At 55.8% G+C, this 20,774-nt stretch overlaps 1 protein-coding gene across 1 annotated transcript in view; it reads left to right on the top strand.

Moving 5' to 3' along the window:
* Nucleotides 1-383: 383 nt before the first annotated feature.
* Nucleotides 384-20,774, top strand: part of ASAP1 (ArfGAP with SH3 domain, ankyrin repeat and PH domain 1) — a 190,056-nt gene continuing 169,665 nt past the window's right edge. The window contains exon 1 of the mRNA XM_084864668.1: nt 384-574. The gene's annotated coding sequence lies outside the window, so the exon portion shown is untranslated. The remainder of the gene's footprint in view (nt 575-20,774) is intronic.

Below are 20,774 nucleotides of genomic sequence, written 5' to 3'. Positions count from 1 at the left end.
GGGGGAGCGAGGCGGAGGAGGGGCAGGGTGAGGGCCCCAGACCCCTGGGTCCCCAGCCCAGCTCGCTGGTGGGAATCCGCGGTGCCCCCACCCCGGCCCCGGCCCCGGCCCCGGCCCCACCCCCCACACCACCTCCCCGCCTGCAGCCGGCGGGCCAGGGGTTAAGGCGGCGGGCGCCCCCGGCGGGCGCGGGGCGGGAGTGCTTAGTCAGGCTCCCGGTTTCCTGCCGGAGCCTTTGGATTTCCTGAAGCCCGCGCCCTCCCCGCCGCCCGCCGAGCGGGAGCGTCCGACCGCGCGCGCCGCCGCGGCCTCCGCCCCGGCACATGGTCGCCCGCCCGCCGCCCGCCGCCCGCCCCTTCCCGCGCCGCCGCCCGCCGCCCGCCCCGCCTGCCCCGCCGCCCGGCGGGCTCTCCGCGCCGGGCAGTCCCCGCGCCCGCCCGCCTCCCTCCCCGCGGCCCCGCCATCCGCTCCGCCGCCGCGATCGCTCGGCCGAGGGGCCGGGGCGCGGGCGTGTGCGCCGCCGCCGCAGCCGGGAGCCCGCGATGGAATAATGCCCAGCGGCCCGCCGGTCCCGGTGAGTTGCGGGCGCCCGGACGGGCTCGGCGGGGTCGCCCCGGGTCGTCGGAACCCCCACCCCCCTCACCCCGGGGCCCGCGTGGAGAGGAGCCGGGACCGGGCGCCGGGCCGGCCCCCTAGGCTGCATGCCCCTCCAGACCCCGGCGCTGCAGGGCCCCGAGGAGGCGCCGAGGTGGGGGGCTGGCTGGGGTTTGGGTTTGGGGGAGGACCCGGGGGATGGCTCCGCGCGCCCTCGGAGCAGGGCTGAGGCCGCGCGCCCGGCGGGGTGGCGGGGCCCCGCCGATGGGCCCTCCCGGCGCGGAGCGGAGCGGAGCGCGGGCCCGGGCATTGTCTCCCGGGCTCCATGCAGGAAAGTTGCCCGCCGTTCCTGCAAGGGCTGGCCCGGCCTCCCTCCCGGGCCCTCGGGTCCCCGGCCCCCCGGGCAGGCCGGGACCCCCGGGCCACTTGCTTTAAAGCAGATGAAACCCGCGGGGAGGAGGTCCCCGCTCGGGGCTTGGCGCTGGCTGCCCAGGAGCCCGGGAAGTGGCTCGGGATGGAACGCGTGCACCATGCGGGGACCTGCTGCATGTCCTGAGAGCGCCTGGAAGTTTAAAAGAAAGTCCCTGGCGCCTGGAGGTGTGCGGTTCCAGCCATCCCGAGCGATCTGGGGCATTCCCGAAGCGGTTTCCTTTGCTAATTTATTTTTCCACGGGGCAGGGGCGGGGGGCGGGGTAGGGGGGTGCTGGGCCAGGGCCGGATGATCCTTAACGCCACCTCTGCTTTGCCTGCCCTGATGAGAAAGAACAAGAGCTTTCTCCCGCTCTCCCCACAGGCTGGGTCAGGTTGCCTCGGCATGGTTGGTTCTGGGATGCCCGGCAGGGCAGGGCAGGGCAGGGCAGGGCCGCTGAGTAATTATTGTTTGGGATTGTCAGGCGTAACCGGGCATGGAGGCCAGCTTTCTCTCCGTGGCAGCCTTTCTTTACCCCAGGGCCTTTCTGGTTTGCACTTGGAGGGCCAGAGTAGGAGATGCAGGTCCGTCTGGAAGCATTAGATTTCCGCCTCTAAGAAAGAGAAAAGAGTCCTGGAGAATAGCAATGTGAGCCCCTTCTTGTTGTACAAAGGAGGCTGGGCGAGGTGCCGGACTTACCCAAGGTCACCCGGCCGTCTCCAGACTCATGGCCTTCCTCTCACCGTGTCCCTGTGTGATCCGTCAGACACGGATCGTTTGGAACTGTCTTCTTTATAAGATCACCTTGCTTGTTGAGTGTCTTCTCTTGTTCTGTCTTGACTGTTACCGCTATCTTAACATATAGGCTGTTATCTCAAACCGCCTATTTTGAGATAAAGAGGGTGTTTTTTTTTTAAAAAAAATTCTCCTAACCCATGCTGTTCAGCCACTCAATGAATTCGGAGATTCAGCCACCAAATGGAATTTGAAATATGAAAATGGGTGGCTGATTATGTAGGAAATTACTTTTCTCGCTCCCATCTCTTTATGAAAAATGGAACCTCCCAGGTCCCCAAAAAGGGCAGCGTCTTCGCACACGGTGCACCCCAGGACATTCCGCAGACTTGGTTGTCGGCCCTCCCGTATCCTGTGAGCCAAACAGCCCATCTATTTTCCTCCGAACGGCTGGGTTTTCAGTTTTAGGATGTGATGATGTTGGAGAAAAAGGGACTTTTTCACAACTTGCCATTTGGTGAGGGAAACTGACATTCTCCACCTCCCCAGTCCTCACCAGCCACCGGGAGCCAGATTGGCGAAATCAGCCGGAGCCCCTCCGGTCCCCCAGTGACTGTGTGCATCCAAACGGGGCCCCTGCCTGGTGCCTGGGGAGGACCCTCCCGCCCATGGGCATCTCCAGGCTGCACCCGGGTGAGCTGACGTGCCCCAGACCCTGCACCCCGTTCTCATTGCCCCGCCTGTGCCGTGTCCTCCCACTTCCCTCCCACCCACTGTAGCTGGCACGGGCTCCAGAAGAAGCTGGATGCCCAAGTCCTCCCCACAGAAGCAATAGTAATGGTGGCAGCTACCCTGTTTCCCCGAAAATAAGACAGTGTCTTGTATTAATTTTTGCTCCCAAAGATGCGCTAGGTCTTATTTTCAGGGGATGCCTTATTTTTCCATGAAGAAGAACACGGTACACATTGATTGTGAAATGAAAATAAAGGAAATTTATTACCTGTATACGGTACGGTAGTACGGTAGTTGTCAACACAAACCAGGCAAACTGTGAATCCTACAGGATCAAGAATTTACTCATTTATTCCATGACAATCATGTCATCATCTTCTGGAACATCATCATAACAATCCAATTCCTGAGTTTCCTGGTGAATTTCTTGTGACTCCATTTCTTTCAGAATCAGTGGACCAAATCTCTCATGTTTAGCCTAGGGGGGGGCCTTATTTTCGGGGGGGATGCCTTATATTTCACTCAGAAGGAAACCTTATATTTCACTCAGAAGGAAACCTTATTTTCGGAGGATGTCTTGTTTTCGGGGAAACATCGTAGCACTTCGGGAGCCCTTGCTGTAAGCCCTGGACGCGTTACCCCCCTAAGAAGTCCCGAGGAGGCGAGGGACCCCCTTTGGGAGCCTTGCCCAGAAGGGACGGCGTTTTTTCAGATTCTTCTGGAACGGTCCTGCTTCCTTCACCCAGAGTGCATTGCCGAGTGGCTCCCCTGTGGGAGGCGCCAGTTGTGCAAAGATGGATGAGACCCTGGGTTCAAGGCCTTCTATTTCCAGCCTCATCTTTCCGTGTCAGCCTCACGCGCTCTCTTTTCTTTCTTTTTAGAAATTATATTTTATTGATTTTTTTTTTTTTTTTTTTTTTTTTTTTACAGAGAAGGAGAGGGATAGAGAGCTAGAAACATCGATCAGCCGCCTCCTGCACACACACACACTCCCCCCCCACTGGGGATGTGCCCTCAACCCAGGTACATGTCCTTGACGGGAATTGAACCTGAGACCCTTGAGTCTGCAGGCCGACGCTCTATCCACTGAGCCAAACCGGTTAGGGCTTGATTGACATTTTGAAGAGGTTACTGCTTGATGAACTGTTGATCACAGGGGGACGAACCGGAGACGCAGGGAGACCAGTCAGGAGGCCATTGCTGATCTAGGAGCCGTGGTAAGAGCTTGGGCCGGGTGTTCGGGGAGCAGGTGGAGAGGTGTTGCCTGTGAGACGTCGGAGGTAGAACTGATGGGATTGGCTATGGATCAAATGAGGGTGAGGCAGGGGGAAGGGCTCCAAGATGACTTGTGGCTTGAACAGCTTGGTGTCACTTTGGGCGACAGGGAGGACTGGAGGAGGACCGTGCAGAGAATGAGTCTCCCTCTGGGCCATGCTCAGGCGTACAGGTGGAGGCTGCAGGCAGGCCTGAGGGCATGAGACTGGATCCCAGGGCATGAGACTGGATCCCAGGGCATGTGGCTAGATACCTGGGGGCTGGAGACACTAATGCAGAAATGATCAGCTTGAAGCTGAGCACCAGGGTGCTTGCCAGCACACGCACTGCGCCTTATTTCTCTTACGTCCTCCCTCTGCCTGGGATATTCTGCCTCTCTTCTGGGCTAACTCCCACTCACCCTTTGACATACGCGTGTGCCTTTATCCCCGTGAAGGTGCCTCTAACTCCCTTCCCCGCTCCCAGGTCCCTGTGTTCACCTCCAGCCTGGTGTTCTGTGGAAGTGGCCTTTTCCTAGCATCTATGAGAGACTTGGTGAAAAACTCTTGGAAAAACCCTGCCACGTGTTAGCTTCCGCGATTATTGTTATCATCACTGCTGAGGGGAGTTGGATGGGCATATCATTGAAAATTTGTGTGAGGATAAGCAGGATGACAAACGGCGTATTCGCTTCTTCTTGCTGCTGGGACGGATTGAATTACCGCACACTGTGTGGCTTCGCCGGCACTGGTTCCTTCCCGTACAGCGCTGGAGGCGCGGAGTCTGAACTGAGTCCTCCTGGGCTCACCCCAGGGTGCTGGCAGGGGTCTGCCTTCCGGAGTCTCTGGCGAAGACTCTGGTCCTTGCCTTCTGCAGCTGCTCGAGGCCTGCATTCCTTGGCTCAGGGTCTCCTTCCTCCATCTCGAAAGCCAGCAATCTTGGTCTTCGTCTTTAAGCTCCCTCCCATCTTTTTGGTTTTCCCTTCGGGCTCCCTGTTCCACTTTTTAAGGACCTTTTATATTCTGTCCGGCCACCCTCCCCCCTCTCCCTGACTCGCCTCAAACCCTGTCAAGCTCTCTTGCGCACAGAGGACTTTGCATATTCTCGTCCCTTGGCCTGGAATGCACTCCCCGTGTAAAATGATCTCCTTGGTTTAAGGCCCGCTGATGAGCAACCTCACTTCCATATTCATGCTTAGGGGTCCTGGGGACTTGTGGAGGGAGGGGGCGTCTTTGGGAGCTGGTAAGGGAAGGGGTGAGAGCAGCTCTGGGGAGAGGAGGCCAGGGAGTCTTCACAGCAGTAGGGATGCATGGCAGGGGTCAGTCTCCACTTGTACCCTGACTGTCCTCCCCAAGGTCACTCCTTCACGGCGATGTATTGGCTCCCACATGCAAGTTCGTCCCCTCACCGGGCCCCACGTGAGGAGTTGGGGTTGAGGATTCACTCCCCTGCGCTCTTGGGGCTGCAGGCCACATAGTTTACTCTCAGCCCAGGGACGCCGGCCGGCTCCTGTCACTGGCCTCATGAACACATGCACTCACCAGCCCATGGAGACGCTCTCCCGCCCACCGACCCTGAGCCCGCTCCCAGGACCCAGTGGGCCGCGTGATGGGCTGGTACGCTCGAGAAAAGTCTGCTATGGTTCATTTCCTGCACATCACGAATCCCGACAAACACCTGCACATTATGTCCACCTGAAACCTTGGTCCCAGCTGAAACTGGTTTGGCTCAGTGGATAGAGCGTCGGTCTGCAGACAGAAAGGTCCCAGGTTCGATTCTGGTCGAGGGCCTGTGCATTGGTTGCGGGCACATTCCCGGTAGGGGGTGTGCAGGAGGCAGCTGGTTGATGTTTCTCTCCCATCGATGTTTCTAGTTCTCTGTCCCTCTTTCTCTCCCCTTCCTCTCTGTAAAAAATCAATAAAACATATTAAAAAAAAAAACAAACCCTTGGTCCCAGAGCCTTAGCTGGCCTCCTCTCCCTCAGCCAGCCCTGTTCCCCGAGCAGGAGAGTCAGGACCGTGGGTGCCTCCGGCAGGACAAGCCCATCCTGACCCTCAGAGGGAAACTAACTGGAGGGTGGACGTCGGGGAGACACACCACGCCCGGCCGGTGTGGCTCACTGGTTGAGCGTTGACCTGGTATGAACCAGGAGGTCACGCTTTGATTCCCGGTCAGGGCACATGCCCCGGTTGTGGGCTTGATCCCCAGTGTGGGGCGTGCAGGAGGCAGCCGGTCAGTGATTGTCTCTCATCATGGATGTTTCCCTCTCTCTCCCTCTCCCTTCCTCTCTGAAATTAAAAAAAAAAGAAAAATTTTTGCCCTAACCCGTTTGGCTCAGTGATAAAGCGTCGGCCTGGGGACTGAAAGGTCCCGGGCTCGATTCCGGTCAAGGGCAGGTACCTTGGTTGTGGGCACATCCCCAGTAGGAGGTAGCTGATTGATGTTTCTAACTCTCTTCCCCCTCTCCCTTCCTCTCTGAAATTTAAATTTTTTTTTTTTTAAGAAAACGCACTGCGATGTGTCACATAGCTGTGGAGCTGTGAGGGCTAATGCAGACCAGATTTCGAACATCCTCTCAGTTATCTGGAGAAAACGGGCTTCTGTGTCAGAGACTCCCCAGACACAGCCGGCTCCCCGAGACCGTAGGCGCTTTGGGGGCCACGTTAGCTCTGTCGCCCACCAGCGGGCTGGGTTGCGAAGAGACCCGGGCCTCCTGCTGGCCGAGGTCCCCCTGCCAGCCCCTCAGTCCCCATCCCTTGGAAATGTCACAGACCAGCTCGACTTGGAATATTTTTGGCATTTCCTCTTCCTCTCCCCCTCTGAGGCAGGAAATGAGAAAGTGCACAGTTAGAAAACACAAAAGTCAGCGAGCAGCGCCTTGCCCGCGGAGGGTCTTCGCTGGAGTCAGGCTAACGCAGGAGCAAGAAGAGCGCCCGTCAGCGCTCCCCCCCCTCCCCCCGCCCCTTCATGTGGCAGGGAGTGCCAGAGACCAGGGGTGCAGGCTGCCCCAGGGCAGAACAGGAAGCAGAGAGCGTGGCTTCGCTTGCATTTCCCTCATCAGGGCTCATGAATTCCCCATTAAGGATGCTGCCTTCATAGCGCCCTGCGTGCGGCAATGCCGGGCGGTGCCGATTTCACTGTAGTTTCCGTCTAAACAGTTATCCTTTGGCGTAAGAGAGGCAGAAAGTGGTCTAGTTATAGGCCATGAGGGATGCAACTTGCCCTTCAATGGTCAAGAAAAAAAAAAAGATATATATTGTAAACATTATAGGTGAGTGAGAATAAGCGAACAGCGCAAACGGAGTCAAATACTGCGAGTCATAGGTTGAACGTGGCCTATTGGGGTTCCCTGTGCTACTGGTATTATCACTCTTGACAGAGGACAGGGTGGGGGAGGGGAGCGGCTGGTGGACAGAAAGCCAGAGGTTCCGGGGTCTCCCACAGACCCTGCCTTGCCTCCTGTTCTTGCACGTTCTGTTCCGGGCGGAGAGGATGAGGGAAAGCCTAGCACAGGGATGCGGTTTTCCTCTGGACGAGCCTGTGCTCAGATGGCTGCCCACCTGCAGACTGAGCAACTCTTAAGGGGGGTGGGAGGGAAGGGGAGGGGGGGAAGGGGCTCTGTGTCATTCCTCCTGCCCCCTTGTGCCTGACACATGCAATGACCACGTGCCCAGGCTTCCTTTGCTCAGCTGTGTTGCCACGTTTGTTGAATGTCCTCAACGAGTTCTTAACGCCTCTCCGACTCTGTTTTTGCTTCTAGAAATGCTTGTTGGTTCTCTTTCAGGTCATCCTGGCCTTTCATCCTTGGGTCGAATTGTTCCATTAGAATTTCTCATTCTTTATGCTTTTGGGGTGTGTGTGTGTGTGTGTGTGTGTGTTTAAAAATATGTATATTTTGCCGAAACCGGTTTGGCTCAGTGGATAGAGCATCGGCCTGAGGACTCAAGGGTCCCGGTTCCATTCTGGTCAAGGGCATGTACCTTGGTGGCAGGCACATCCCCAGTAGGAGGCAGGTGATCTATGTTTCTCTCTCATCGGTGTTTCTAACTTTCTATCCTTCTTCCTTCCTCTCTGTAAAAAATCAATAAAATATATTTAAAAAATAAATAAATAAATAAAAGTATGTATATTTTTATTATTTAAGAGAAGAAGGGATAGGGAGAGAGAGCTAGAAACATCAATGATGAGAGAGAATCATTGATGGCTGCCTCCTGCACACCCCACACTGGGGATCGAACCCACAGCCCGGGCATGGGCCCTGACCTGGAATTGAATCGTGAACTCCTGGTTGGATACTCAACCACTGAGCCACGCCGGTTGGGCTCCTGTCTTGGTTTTACAGGCTGGCGCCCTCTTTCGGCTTGCTGTGTTACACCAGCTCTCTCCTTTCCTGAACCTTCTGGTTTGGGCATAGCCGTGCACACCCCGGAGAGTGTCCCTTCTCCTGGGTCCTGAACAGGTTTCTGGGATAGCCTCTGGGCTCCGACGTTTAAACCCCGACCGGCAGTGTATGTTGGGGCTCTGCTCCCATGCCCAGGGCTTGCTCTAACTCAGTGGTCGGCAAACTCATTAGTCAGCAGAGCCAAATATCAACAGGACAACGATTGAAATTTCTTTGGAGAGCCAAATGTTTTAAACTTAAACTTCTTCTAACGCCACTTCTTCAACATAGACTCGCCCAGGCCGTGGTATTTTGTGGAAGAGCCACACTCAAGGGGCCAAAGAGCACCATGTGGCTCTAACTGAAGGGCTACTTTTTCTGTCTAGCTACGCGTTGGGCAGTGGGGAGCCGAGCTGGCTCCTGCCTCCTGTGATGTCCTTTTCCGTAGAAGGCCCCTCTGGAATCCCACCAATGAGGGCTGGGCGGCAGCTGAGGGCCGCTGTGGGGCGGAGTTTGTGAATGGCTTTGCCTTCTGACCCTTGACCTTTTGTCCTCTGCGGCTGCTGCTCTGGATGGAACTTGTGAGCCTCCGGTGACCTGTCCCTTCTTGCCGGAGGTTATTTGGTGGGTGGACGGCAGAAGCATGTGTCAGGATGCAATGGGAAAACACCTGACTGTGAAGTCAATAAAGACAGCTAGTATTCACTGTGTATTAATACATAGCAAGCACTCAGCAGTTCTTGTACACGCACTCACCTAATCCTCATAATAACCCTATGCAATAGGCCTTGTCTTTATCCTCATTTTATTCAGGCGGAAGTGGAGATGACGGAGGCCAGCTGACTCCCCAGGTCAGGTGACTCATCCGTGGCCAGATTTGAAGCAGTCGGTAGGTCTGTGCTCAGTGGCCACACCCTGGACCGCGATGCATTATTATCTCTAAAGACTTGAACTTGACAGGGTCATGGTCAGAGTCAATTTGATCAGAAAGACTTGAACTTGAATCTGATGCCCTCGTTCCTCCGCGGCCCTGGGAAGAGCCTGCCTCTAGCCTCCTGAGCTTCGGTTTCCTTCTTGGTAGATTTTGTGAGTGCGAGCAGGTCTCCCAAAGCCATGTTCAAGGACGCAGTACGGCAAGTGGCTGAGGGCCGGGCACAGAAGGGGTCCTCCCAAAATCGAGTGGCTTCCCAGCGGGGTAAGCGTTCTCATTCGAATGATCCATGGGCAGCGCCAACATGGAAGGATGTCTGTGGCATCAGGTCTTCATGGCACAGACCTTTCCTGCAGGCCCGCCTCCGTGCCAGGCTCCCGGGGTACAAAGATGAAAAGTCGAGGTCCCCGAGCTAAAATGTCCTCCAGGTGATGGATGAGAAGAGACAGATGTGGCGCTGCTTATCATGTTGGACTGATGCCCACAACCAGGGGAAAGTTCCAGAAGAATAGCCACGCCTGTGCAGGCAAGGGAGACAGTGATCCCAGAGGGGTGGTCAGAGGAAGCTCTGGGGGAGGAGGTACCCGGGAGATCACTGCTCCACAGTGGGCGGGATCTCAGGAAGCAGACAGAGTCGGGGAGGTCGATAAGGCTGAGAATAGCCGATCAAAGTCCCTGTGGTCAGAAGGTGCTGGTGGTTATTTGGGAGGCCTAAGGAAAATATTTGTCCAAGGGGAAAGGTAAAACTGAGTGAAGCCCTAGCTGGTGTGGCTCAGTGGATAGAGCACCAGAAAAGTAAAACTGAGTGAAGCCCTAGCTGGTGTGGCTCAGTGGATAGAGCATCAGACCCCGGGTAGGTGGGAAGGTAGGGAAAGGGCAATTCCAGTGGGATAAGGGGAGGCAAGAATAGCCCAGCCGCCGTGGCTCCGTGGTTGAGCGTCGATCTATGAACCAGAAGGTCACGGTCTGATTCCTGGTCAGGGCACATGCCCAGTTGTGGGCTCCATCTCCGGTGAGGGATGAGCAGGAGGTAGCCGTTCCATGATTCTCTCTCATCATTGATGTTTCTCGCTCTCTCTCTCCTTTCCTCTCTGAAATCAATACAGATAAAAATTTTCTTTGAAAAGATGCAAGACTGCTGAAGTGTAAAAGTGTACGATGGGTCCCGGGTTCAATTCCCGCCCAGGGCATGAACCTAGGTGGCAGGCTCCATCCCCAGCCCTGGCCGCGGGATGCGTGCGGGCAGCAACCCATCGACGTGTCTCTCTCACATCTCTGTTCTTTCTCTCTGTCTCCTCCCAGGCCCCCTTCCACTCTCTCTGAAAACCTGTAGGAAAATATCCCTCCTGTGAGGATTAACCAAACACACACACACACACACACACACACACACACACACAAAACTCTGAGTTAAAATGAAGAGCCTTTGGGGGTTCTCTCTGGAGTAGAGTCATCCTAGCTGTTTCCTACCTCCCCCCCTCCCCCAACTCCTGATCTCGGAGAGTGAGCTGCGTGCGGTATTGTTTATGGGCCTTTCCAGAATAGTCCGCCGCGTGTTTCCTCTCCTAGGACAGCCGCTTCCTCAGCCCGAAAATAGCCCGGCAGGAGGGCGGGGACGTGGGACATTTGCCCGCTCTGCTCCGTTGGACGGTGCACTTTGGGGGCGAGTGGGCCCGAAGGTGCAGCGGACGCTGATGGTTGCTCCTCGAACCCCCGCTTCCCCTTCTTCCCTGCCTCTTCCCTGCCGATGGGACACTGGTCTTCAGAAGCCGCTGCGGGCCTGTCACCGTTGGCAGTGCCTGGGGTAGGCGCGCGGCCGTGTCCTGGCTCTGAGATAGGAAGGAGCGATTGCCGGAGGTGGCGGGGAAAGAGCTTGTCTCCATCCTAAAGAGAGACGTGTGGACGCGGCCTCTCCTCGGTCACGGGACACGGTCGTGGATTGGCGTGTGGTACCTGGTTCTGGGGAGGGTGAGCGTGTTGAGCACGCACGTCAGGGCAGAACGATGGCAGGAATGAGACGCCGGCCACCTACCTTGACACCGTTTGGGGTTTTCTGTTACTCATAGCCCCAAAACTGGTAAGCCGTGGGCCGGCCACTTCACGTGACTTCTAGATGATTCTGGGTCCCTGCACCCTTCCCCACGCCCCCTGCTTAGCCACCACCAAGTCATACACTTTTGCAGTCTTGCTCTTTCCAAAGAAAACTTTATTTGTATTGATTTCAGAGAGGAAGGGAGAAGGGGAGAGATAGGGGAGCATCCATGATGAGAGAGAATCATGGATCGGCTGCCTCCTGCACACCCCTCACTGGGGATGGAGCCCACAACTGGGCATGTGCCCTGACCAGGAATCGAACCGTGACCTTCTGGTTCATAGATAGACTCTCAACCACTGAGCCACGCCGGCTGGGCCAGTCTTGCCTCTCTCCCCGCCCCTCCCCTATCCTTTGCCTCCCCCCCTCACCTCCCCCCACCGCAATTGCCCTTTCCCTACCTTCCCCACCTACCAAAAGCCCAACTCCTTTAAAGTATGACTCACACGTACCCTTTCTGTGACGTCTTTCCTGATCCTCCTTGTTGTGCTTATTGTGTTCTTTGAGTCCCTCTAACGCCCGTGGCCCTCCCCTCCCTCTCTCCCTCCTTCCCTCTCCCCTTTCATTCTTTATGAAGTGCCTACTGTGTGCCAGCTCCTCTATGGACAGGGCAGACAGGCACAGCTAATCGTGAGCCGGTGTGTTAACGTGGTCCCCCGGGGACATAGGTATGACGGGGTGCTTAGGACGAGGTGCCTGACCCCTCCTGGCAGGCAGGGTCCCAGACTTGCTACCGGGTGAATCCTTGAGCAGAGACCTAGATAGTGAGTAGGAATGAGCCAGAAGAAGGCAAAGGGGAGGGAGGGAAATGCTAGATGTGGGGGACCACCTGAACAAGGACGCAGATGGTAGAAACAGCACAGTGTGTGCTGGGAACTGATGTGGCTGGACCCCAAGGCTTGCGGTGGGTGCATTGGGGCGGAGGAGAAGACGGGAGCCACGTCCTGAGCCACATTCGAGGCCACTGAGGGGCCATGGAGGCTTGAGGCAAGGGCGCAGTGGGACTCTAGCCCTTTAAAAAATGGTCCAGAAACACTGGACGGAATGGGCTGGGAGGTGAGGGCTGCGGTGGAAGCAGGGGGCCCTTGAGGATGAGCCTGTGGGTGAGAGTCTGGGAGTGAGTGGCCAGGATGGACGGGAAGTACCTGGGCAGTGGGATGGGCTTGCTTGGGGACTGGATAGATGCGGGGCTTGGGAGGAGGGAGAGCCATTGGTGACCCTGAGCTTCTGGCTTGTCCATGAGGCTGGCCCAGACCCCTGGGGCCCTGGACCCGCCAGCCTGTGTATCCCCCCCCCCCCCCCCCCGAGAGCTGCTTCCCGGTTCCGTGCACGACGGGGCGATGGAGAAGCATGTCCGCCCCTCTCTCCTGTCTCCCTTCTCCTCCCACGACCTCCGCACTGCCTTTCCCGTGTAAGAGGAAGAGGAACTAGAGCTGTGACGAGGCTTCTCTGATGTCCCTGCCTCCTGGTCTGAGCCTTACGCCGAGGGTGGACTTTCTCAGAGCCTGTGACCTCTTGGTTCATAGATCGATCGATGCTCAACCACTGAGCCACCACAGCCGGGCCAGATGCATCTCTGTGTTCTATGAGTGAATGAGTCCTTCATTCTCTTGTAGCTGAGAGTTCGACAGCCTCTCTTTGGATAAATCTGAGGAATTCTTTCAAGTTGTCCTACAAGGACCAGAAGGAGTGGCGCCCTTGACACTAGGGGGAGGGATTCATGTGGAGGACGAGATGGAGTTCAAGACTCCAGGGTGGCTTCCGGACCCCCATGCCCCGCCCTCTGACTTCCTGGGCAGCCAGGAGCCACCTCCTGGGGCAGGTGCCAGGGTTCCCCAATGTGTCACTCTGCAAAGGGGTGGGAGTCCTCCACACAGCTGTCACTGGCAACAACAGATCCCGGTGTTTGCATAAGCAGGGCTGCATGAGTCAGTCGGCGAGGTACACATGCGTTTTTCCGGATGAATCTTGATGGACGTAACATATGTATGTGTGGGGTGTTCCCAGCCTGTTCCAGGATTGGGGTAAGCCGAGTTCAGCGATGATATTTTAGACTTCGAGGCTGAAGGAAGTAACTGGGCCGAGCATGTGCAGAAGGGGGTTGTGCTGGAGCTGGAATAGAAACTGTGCGGAGGGTGGTCACATCATTGGGAAAGAGCTTCTGGGGTGTGGACCATCGGGTAAGGCTCTGGATCCTGGATTCAGGTGGCGTCCTAACTCAGCCTGTTGGTGGCTACTTGCTGGCCTCGGGCAAGTCCTGAGCCTCTCAGAGCCTCAGTTTTGCTACTTGTCGAATGGAGAGGCTAAGACTCCCACCTCCTGGGTCGAGGTGAGAACTCCGTGTGGCGGTGCATAGACGGCAGTGGGAACGGTGCCTGCCCATGGTAACGGAAGGGGGAATGGGAGCCGTCCTACAGGGAAGGCTGTTAGGGGTTGAAGAGTATCCTCCGAAAAAGTTCAAGTCCTCATCCCAGTGCTTCAGGGTGTGACCTTATACCAGCGGTTCTCAACCTTCCCACTGCCGCGACCCTTTAATCCAGTTCCTCATGTGGTGGTGATCCCCAACCATAACATTATTTTCGTTGCTACTTCATAACTGTAATGTTGCTGCTGTTATGAATGGTAATGTAAATATCTGTGTTATCCAATGGTCTTAGGCGATCCTGCTAGCGGTCCTCAACCTGTGGGTCTCGACTGTAGAGCCTAAGACCATCGGAAAACACAGATATTTACATTACGATTCATAACAGCAGCAACATTACAGTTATGAAGTAGCAACGAAACTAATTTTATGGTTGGGGGTCACCACCACATGAGGAACTGTATTAAAGGGTCGCAGCGTTAGGAAGGTTGAGGACCACTGCCTTATACGGTCTCTATGGAGGTAATGAAGTTAGAGTGATGTCACTAGGGTGGGCGGGCCCTAATGCAGCATGCCTGGGTCCTCTCATAAAAGAGAAGTGAGGACACGGAGGGAGACACACACCGAGAGGACGTGAGGACAGAGGGGAAGTGGCCATGGGATTGGAGTGATGCGTCTCCCAGCCGAGGAGCGCCAAGGACTGCTGACAGCCCCCGCAATCTAGGACGAGGCAAGGAAGGGTTCCCCCAGGACCTCGGGGAGAGCGAGGTCCTGCCGACACCTGGATCTCAGGCTTCCAGCTGCCAGAACTGTGAGAGAATCCATCTCTGTTGCTTTAAGCCAGTCGTTGCTTGAGTAAACTAATGGCAGCTTGAGTAAACTAATGATGTCAAGAATGGAGATGATGGTGATGATGAAGATGATGATGATGGAGGAGGAGAATCACCATTACCATCATCATCATCATCATCATCATCATCTGGCCTAAACATTGAACAGAAAGATGGTCACACGTGTCTGACTGATAGGCTTGTGGCACTAACTCGGCGAACGCTGGTGTGAATATACCTTCCATTTCTAGAATCTGCATCATTGGTCTCTAAGGGTCAGTTTGAGGCACAGAGGGCAGCAGGTGCAAAGGCCCTGAGGTAGCTGCATGTGTGACATTTAAGGAACCTCAGGGAGGCCACTGAGGCTGGAGGGGAGTGAATGATGGGGACCCATTGATAAGGGGGAAAAGTGATAGGGTAGGAGTGACAAAATGCCTTGTTGGGCATTTTGAGGACGTTTGCTTTTATTCTGAGAAAAGAAGCGCTTGGAAGGTTTTGAGCAAAGGAGAGATATGATCTTGGCTTACCTTTCTCCCCAGGATCCTACTGTCTGCTTTGTAGAGAATGGGTTGAAGGGGGTGGGAATAGAGGCAGGGACAGATTGGGAGGCTGTTGCAAGAATGTAGGAAAAGTCCAAATATTTACTCTGACAGATTTCTACAAGTAGAATTTCTGGGTTAAAGGGTAGGCATATTTTAGTGTCAGGTAGTACCAGAAGGCATTCCAGAAAATACCATTATCTCTTTATGAGCCATTGTATAGGTCTTTTGCTCATATTTTTATTTGGTATCTACTTTTTTTCTTGTTGATTTGTGGTAGTTCTTTATATATGAATGTTGCCCACTGCCCCTTTAGTATCTTATTCTGTTATATTTCTATTAAAGATATTCTGAATTATTTGGGGAGAACCAGCAGTTAGTTTATTTGATGGTTAGCATGAATATTAAGAGGGGGGAAAACAGTGACTAAAAACAGAAGTCTTGGCTTTGCATCCTCATGTTAGCGCAAACCAAACTTGTATGTTTGGGAACATAATTTTCCCTTCTCAGGACCTTCGTTTTCTCATCTGTATACAGAGAGGTTCTCTAATGAGATCAATGTAAACAGAATTCTATGATTTTATTATAATTGTAGCACTTTGGGTCCACTTGTATTTATTTAGTATCGTTGAGTTTAGACATTCTGCAATGTCTTTAAATATCAGAATCTCATCAACTACGTAGAACGTGGCATGAGCATGGACTGCGATAATGGTGGCAGACTGGCCTAACAGCGCCCTCTCACGTAGACCCGGGTTCTGCATTCGATTTCGCCAACAGCTCTGACCTCCAGCCACTTGCTCCACCTCTGAGGGCTCACGTCCCTATGTGAGGGAGGGGGAGCAATGGACAGTGAGGGCATTTCCAGCTTTCCCTTTATGACTCCTTGTTAAGAAGCAACAGGGAGGCCCTGACTAGTTTGGCTCAGTGGATAGAGCATCGGTCTGCGGACTGAAAGGTCCCAGGTTCGATTCCGGTCAAGGGCGTGTGCCTTGGTTGCGGGCACATCCCCAGTAGGGGGTGTGCAGAAGGCAGCTGATGGATGTTTCTCTCTCATTGATGTTTCTGACTCTCTATCCTTCTCCCTTCCTCTCTGCAAAAAAAAATCAATGAAATATATTTTTAAAAAAGAAGAAACAACAGTGAGGAAACGGAGGCCTTGCCTGCCTATGGAGCTGCTTGGGGTCCCAGCATTGCCAAGCCACCTCCAGAGTGGAACCCAGGCGCAGTGCCTCCGAGCTCTCCCCCCAGCTCCAAGCCCGTCGGTGGACAGCGAACCCGGATGCCATTACCATCGCCAGGCCACTCCCACGGCCGGGAATCCCCTCCAGGAGGCCGAGCTGTGGGAGAGAGTTTCGGGGACACAGAGAAGATTACAGGGGACATGTCTGGATTTCTAAGGACAATGGGGCTGGTGGGCAGAAAGAATTTAGGAGGAGCCGCAGAAAAGCCCAAGATAAGAGAGAACATTGTGGGGAGAGAAACATCACACCAGAGCAGATGAGACAACCAGGAAGTGCGTTGACTGCCAGTAACTGCCAATCCACGGAAGAAGGGGGGGAAGAGGGAAAGAGACAGGGTGCTCAGCCCCTGTCCCCCCCGGACATGCAGCCTTGAATTAAGAGAAGTCAGGAAGAATTTCACAAAGGAGTTTTCTAAAATGGAGAAGGTGACATGAAATGAACCATTTATCATTTTAAAGCATAGGATCCGGTGGCATTTAGTACATTACCTCATCCCCCCAATAGAAACCCTTTCCCCATGAAGCAGTCACTTCCCATCAACCCTCTCTCTCCCCGTCTCCGAGCCCCAGCGATGACTGGTATGCCTTCTGTCGCTGTGGGTTAGCTCTGTGGGCTGTTTCACGTAAGTGGAATTACCTGATTCGTGGCCTGTGTCTGGCTGCTTCCCCTCGGCATCGTTGCCTGAGGTTCACCCCGGGTGACGTGTGTCACTGCTCATTCCTTCCTGTGGCCAAATCCTCTCCCATCGTGTGGCCAGGCCGCGCTTTGTTCACCCACCTGTGGATGGCCGTGGGGTGGTCTCCACTTCCGGCTCTTGTGAGCAGTGCCGCTGTCATGGACAGGTGTTTGTATGGAGACCCCTTTCCAGTCCTTTGGAACATGTACCTGCCGACAGAATTGATGAGTCACCTGGTAGCTCCATGTTTAACTTCTTGCAGGCCTGCCAGAGTGGCTAAACCGTGTTCCATGCTCCAGCAATATATGAGGGACATGCAACACGGTTCTAAACACTTGTTATTTTATGGTTTGTTTTTTTAAAATTATAATTAGTATGGCTGGCCTAGTGGGTAGGAAGGGAAGTGGCAGGTCGCTGTGGTTTTGATTTGCGTTTCCCTCTGACTAATGCCTCTGAGCATCTTTCCCTGTGCGTGTGGGCCACATGTGGGGTCGGTGGGCAGGTGTGGTGATCTCTGGGGCTGTGCCATGCCAGGGCAGGTGGCCCTGGGGCTCCTGTGACACACCCAGTTTGAGGGGTCGGGAAGGAACAGCCAGGATTGTGCCCAGAGGCCAGCCAAAGCTGCGAGTTGAGTGCAGTGCGCAGCCAGTTCACAGGGACCCTCAGAGAGGGAGCCGGGGCAGGGGGGTGGCAGGGGAGACGCAGAGCTCACTCTCACTCTCCCCGCTCTGCCGCCTCCCTGTGGGCTAAAGCTGTCCCGCAAACCAGGGGGCAGGGGGCGCTTGCATCATTGGTCCCTAAGGGCGGATGTGAGGCCTGGAGAAGGGGGAGACTGGGAGAGGGGAGCATGAGGGGCGTGCAGCGCAGTGGGGTCCAGGAGCCCGGCTCCCTTGTCCTGTGATCCCTTGTCCGTCCTTGCCGGGCTGGCTTCTTCTCCCTGAGGCTGGGGTGGTGGCCACCTAGGCTGCCGCCTCCTGGGGTTTCACATCTCCATCGTACCATCCGAGGAGGAAGCGAGAAAAGACCGCTTCCAGGGAAAGAGCTTTCCCAGAAGCCTCCAGCCTCGAGGCTCATGGACCCAGCTGGGGTCACGAGACCTCTGCCCCAGTTCCCGGCAGTGATTGGGGAAGCTGGAACCAGCTGGGCCCGCAGCCAGGCAGTGTGAGTACAGGCGCTTCCTGGGAGCAGGGAAAGCCCAGATGCAGCCAGGAATGAGGAAGGATGCCGGGGGACCCGCCGCGGCCCTCCCCGGGGCTTCCTTGGAACCGCCTGTGTGATGGAGGCCACGGTTTTTCCACCGGGAACCAGGCCGGGGCGAGGCCCCCTGGCGACGGGCGGCTGCCGGGCTGATGCTGGGCCTCGCGCCTTCTCCGGTCGGTGCTGCCCTCCCAGGCCTCCCCCGAGGGCCTCCGGCCCCTGTCATCTCTCCCCTGGCTCAGCCACCATCACAGCCCAGGGAGGGAGGCCCGGCTCCGTCAGAACCAGAGGCCTGAGCTCGACCAGGAAATAGGATCTGTCTGTAGATGAGCCACAAAAGACAGAACTTAAAAATCTCACCTGTCGTATGACGCCATATATATGACACCTCCAGAACAGGCAAATCTATAGAGAAAGGAAGTTCACAGTTTTGTGGATTTAAAAAAAAAAAAAAGTATATATATATTTATATTGATTTTTTTTACAGAGAGGAAAGGAGAGGGACAGAGAGCTAGAAACATCAATGAGAGAGAAACATTGATCAACTGCCTCCTGCCCCTCTCCCCCTCCTCACTGGGGATGTGCCTAGAACCCGGTGCTCTGTCCATTCTGTCTCCCCGGAAACACAACTGTCCCGGAACCCGGGCACCTCGAAGCCCGAGGCTTTCAGGAGCCAACGGCCTTTCCGTTCGAGGGGCTTGTCTTCGGAGCAGGTATCACTTGCCGCCTCTTGGAGACAAGGCACTTCGGAATAGAAAAGATTGTGATTTTCCTCAGAAGGAAGGCGCTCTGTCCTGCCTTCCTTCGGGGAAAGCGTATTTTCCAAAGAACCTCGGAGACGCCAGCCGACCCCTGTGAGTTCACAGGTAGTGACATTCCCAAGGAGCGGACGTGGGTTCCCAGAGGGCAGTTGGAGGGCTGGGACCCCCCAGCTCAGCAGCGGGAGCTTCCTGCTGGGGCTGAGCACCTCACCGTACCATGCCCTTGCCATCCTGTTCCTGTGTCCCTGGGGGAGCTGCGCCTGGAAGGTGACTTCGGGCCTCAGCTGTGTCCTCCTGGCTGTCCCTGGGGTGGTGCCCACGGACAACAGGATGACCAGCTGTAGGAGCCACGTCCGTGGTGCCGGCCTTGCTGAGCCAGGACCTGGGGCTGCCGATGTCCTGCGGTTGTGGGTTGTCACGGAGATGGCAGTCGGCCACCGTGCCTCTGCTCTGTGCTAGCCTTTCTCACCTCCTGGTCTGGGGACGGTGCCTTGGGACATTGGTCCCGGGCCCTTCAGCTGCTCACAGTGGCCGAGAGCAAGCTCTCGGGCGGGAAGTCTCAGGAGAGACTTCAATGGGTGTGCTTGGCCTTCAATGGACTTGTGAGTCCATCGAGACAATGGGTGTGGGCACTGCCATAGTCTGCTACCATAGTCTGCTACAGGCTCAGAGAGGCGGAGTTCATTGTCCACGGTCACTCAGCAGTTAAGTGGGCCAGCCAGTGCGGGAAGGTATGTCTTCCTGCCCCCAAGGCTGTTCTCTTTCCACTGCTCTGGAGACTCCCCCAGCTCCTGCAACCCGGGCACGTGTCCTGACTGGGAATCGAACAGTGACCCCTCTGGTTCATAGGTCGATGTCAACCATTGAGCCACACCAGCCGGGCAGGGTGCAGCCGTCATGAGATCCTTGCTGGTTAGCTTCACAGCTATTTCCTCGGTGAATGAGTGGATGAGCGGGCGCGTTTCCCCAGCAGCGGCTTCTCGTCACGGGATGTTCCAGCTGGGAAGGCCCTCGGCCCATGTTTACGAGGCAGGGCCCAGGACACGGTGTCCACACCCAGATTACATCTCTGCTGAGGGTTCATCCTGTCTGTTGTCTCTCTAAACCTGCTTCCCGCCCCCACTGGACCGTCAGCTCCACCTGCTCGCCTCGCCTCGCTGCCCGGCCCCGCGTGCAGCAGGATGTAAGTCATGAGGCCAGTTGTCCCGGTTTCACCAGCAAGACAGCGGTGCCGGCGTTTCTGACCACGGGCCCTTCACAGTGACTTCTTCGCAGAGGAGAGACCAAACCCTCTCCGATCGTTGTTCTGATTTTGTTGTTTTGTTTTGTTTTTTGTGAATCGTGAGGATATTTCCCCATTGATTTTTAGAGAGCGCGGAAGGGAGAGGGAGAGACAGAGAGAAACATCGGTGTGAGAGAGACACATCGATCGATTGCCTCCTGCATGGGGAACCAAGCTATGTGCCCTTGACTGGAACCGAACCCGGGAGCCTTCAGTCGTGGGCCAGGGCTCTATCCACTGAGCCGACCCAGCTAGGGCTGATGGTTAATTTAACCAGTGGGTGAGGCAGGGCGGGAGCCCCGGTCCAGAGGGCTGGGCACTGCCAGGCGGAGCACGCCAGCTTTCCCTGGCTTTCGTGGGAAGGCTTCTTTGCGATCTGGTCTGCTTCCCTCGGTGCCATATGCCGGGCTTGGCTCATCCTGAGCAGACAGAGTCCGCAGACGCTGCTCATCCCTAACACTTGCTGGAGGATGGGTAAAGGCATGAGTCCGGAGTCACCTGGCCAGAGGCCACAGGTGCCTAACTTGGGGTTCCTCCGAGCAGGTAGGGAGGCAGGACGAACTGCTTGCTCGTGGGTACGGAAGCTGAGAGGCCTGGTCATGGATAGGAAATCCCTGTGACCCACCCATAGTAGTTCCCTGGATTCACCATTCAAAGTCCCCCCGGAGAGGAGGTTTGCCTTCGCTGTTTGAAACAATATCAGAAGGGAATACAGCACGGGGTGCACTCAGTCATCAGCCCACTGCCTTGTGGAG

The sequence above is a fragment of the Pipistrellus hanaki genome (genome assembly GCF_964339955.1).
Source record: "Pipistrellus hanaki genome assembly, chromosome: 17".
Lineage (NCBI taxonomy): Eukaryota > Metazoa > Chordata > Mammalia > Chiroptera > Vespertilionidae > Pipistrellus > Pipistrellus hanaki.
This window is presented reverse-complemented; position numbering and strand designations above follow the sequence as displayed.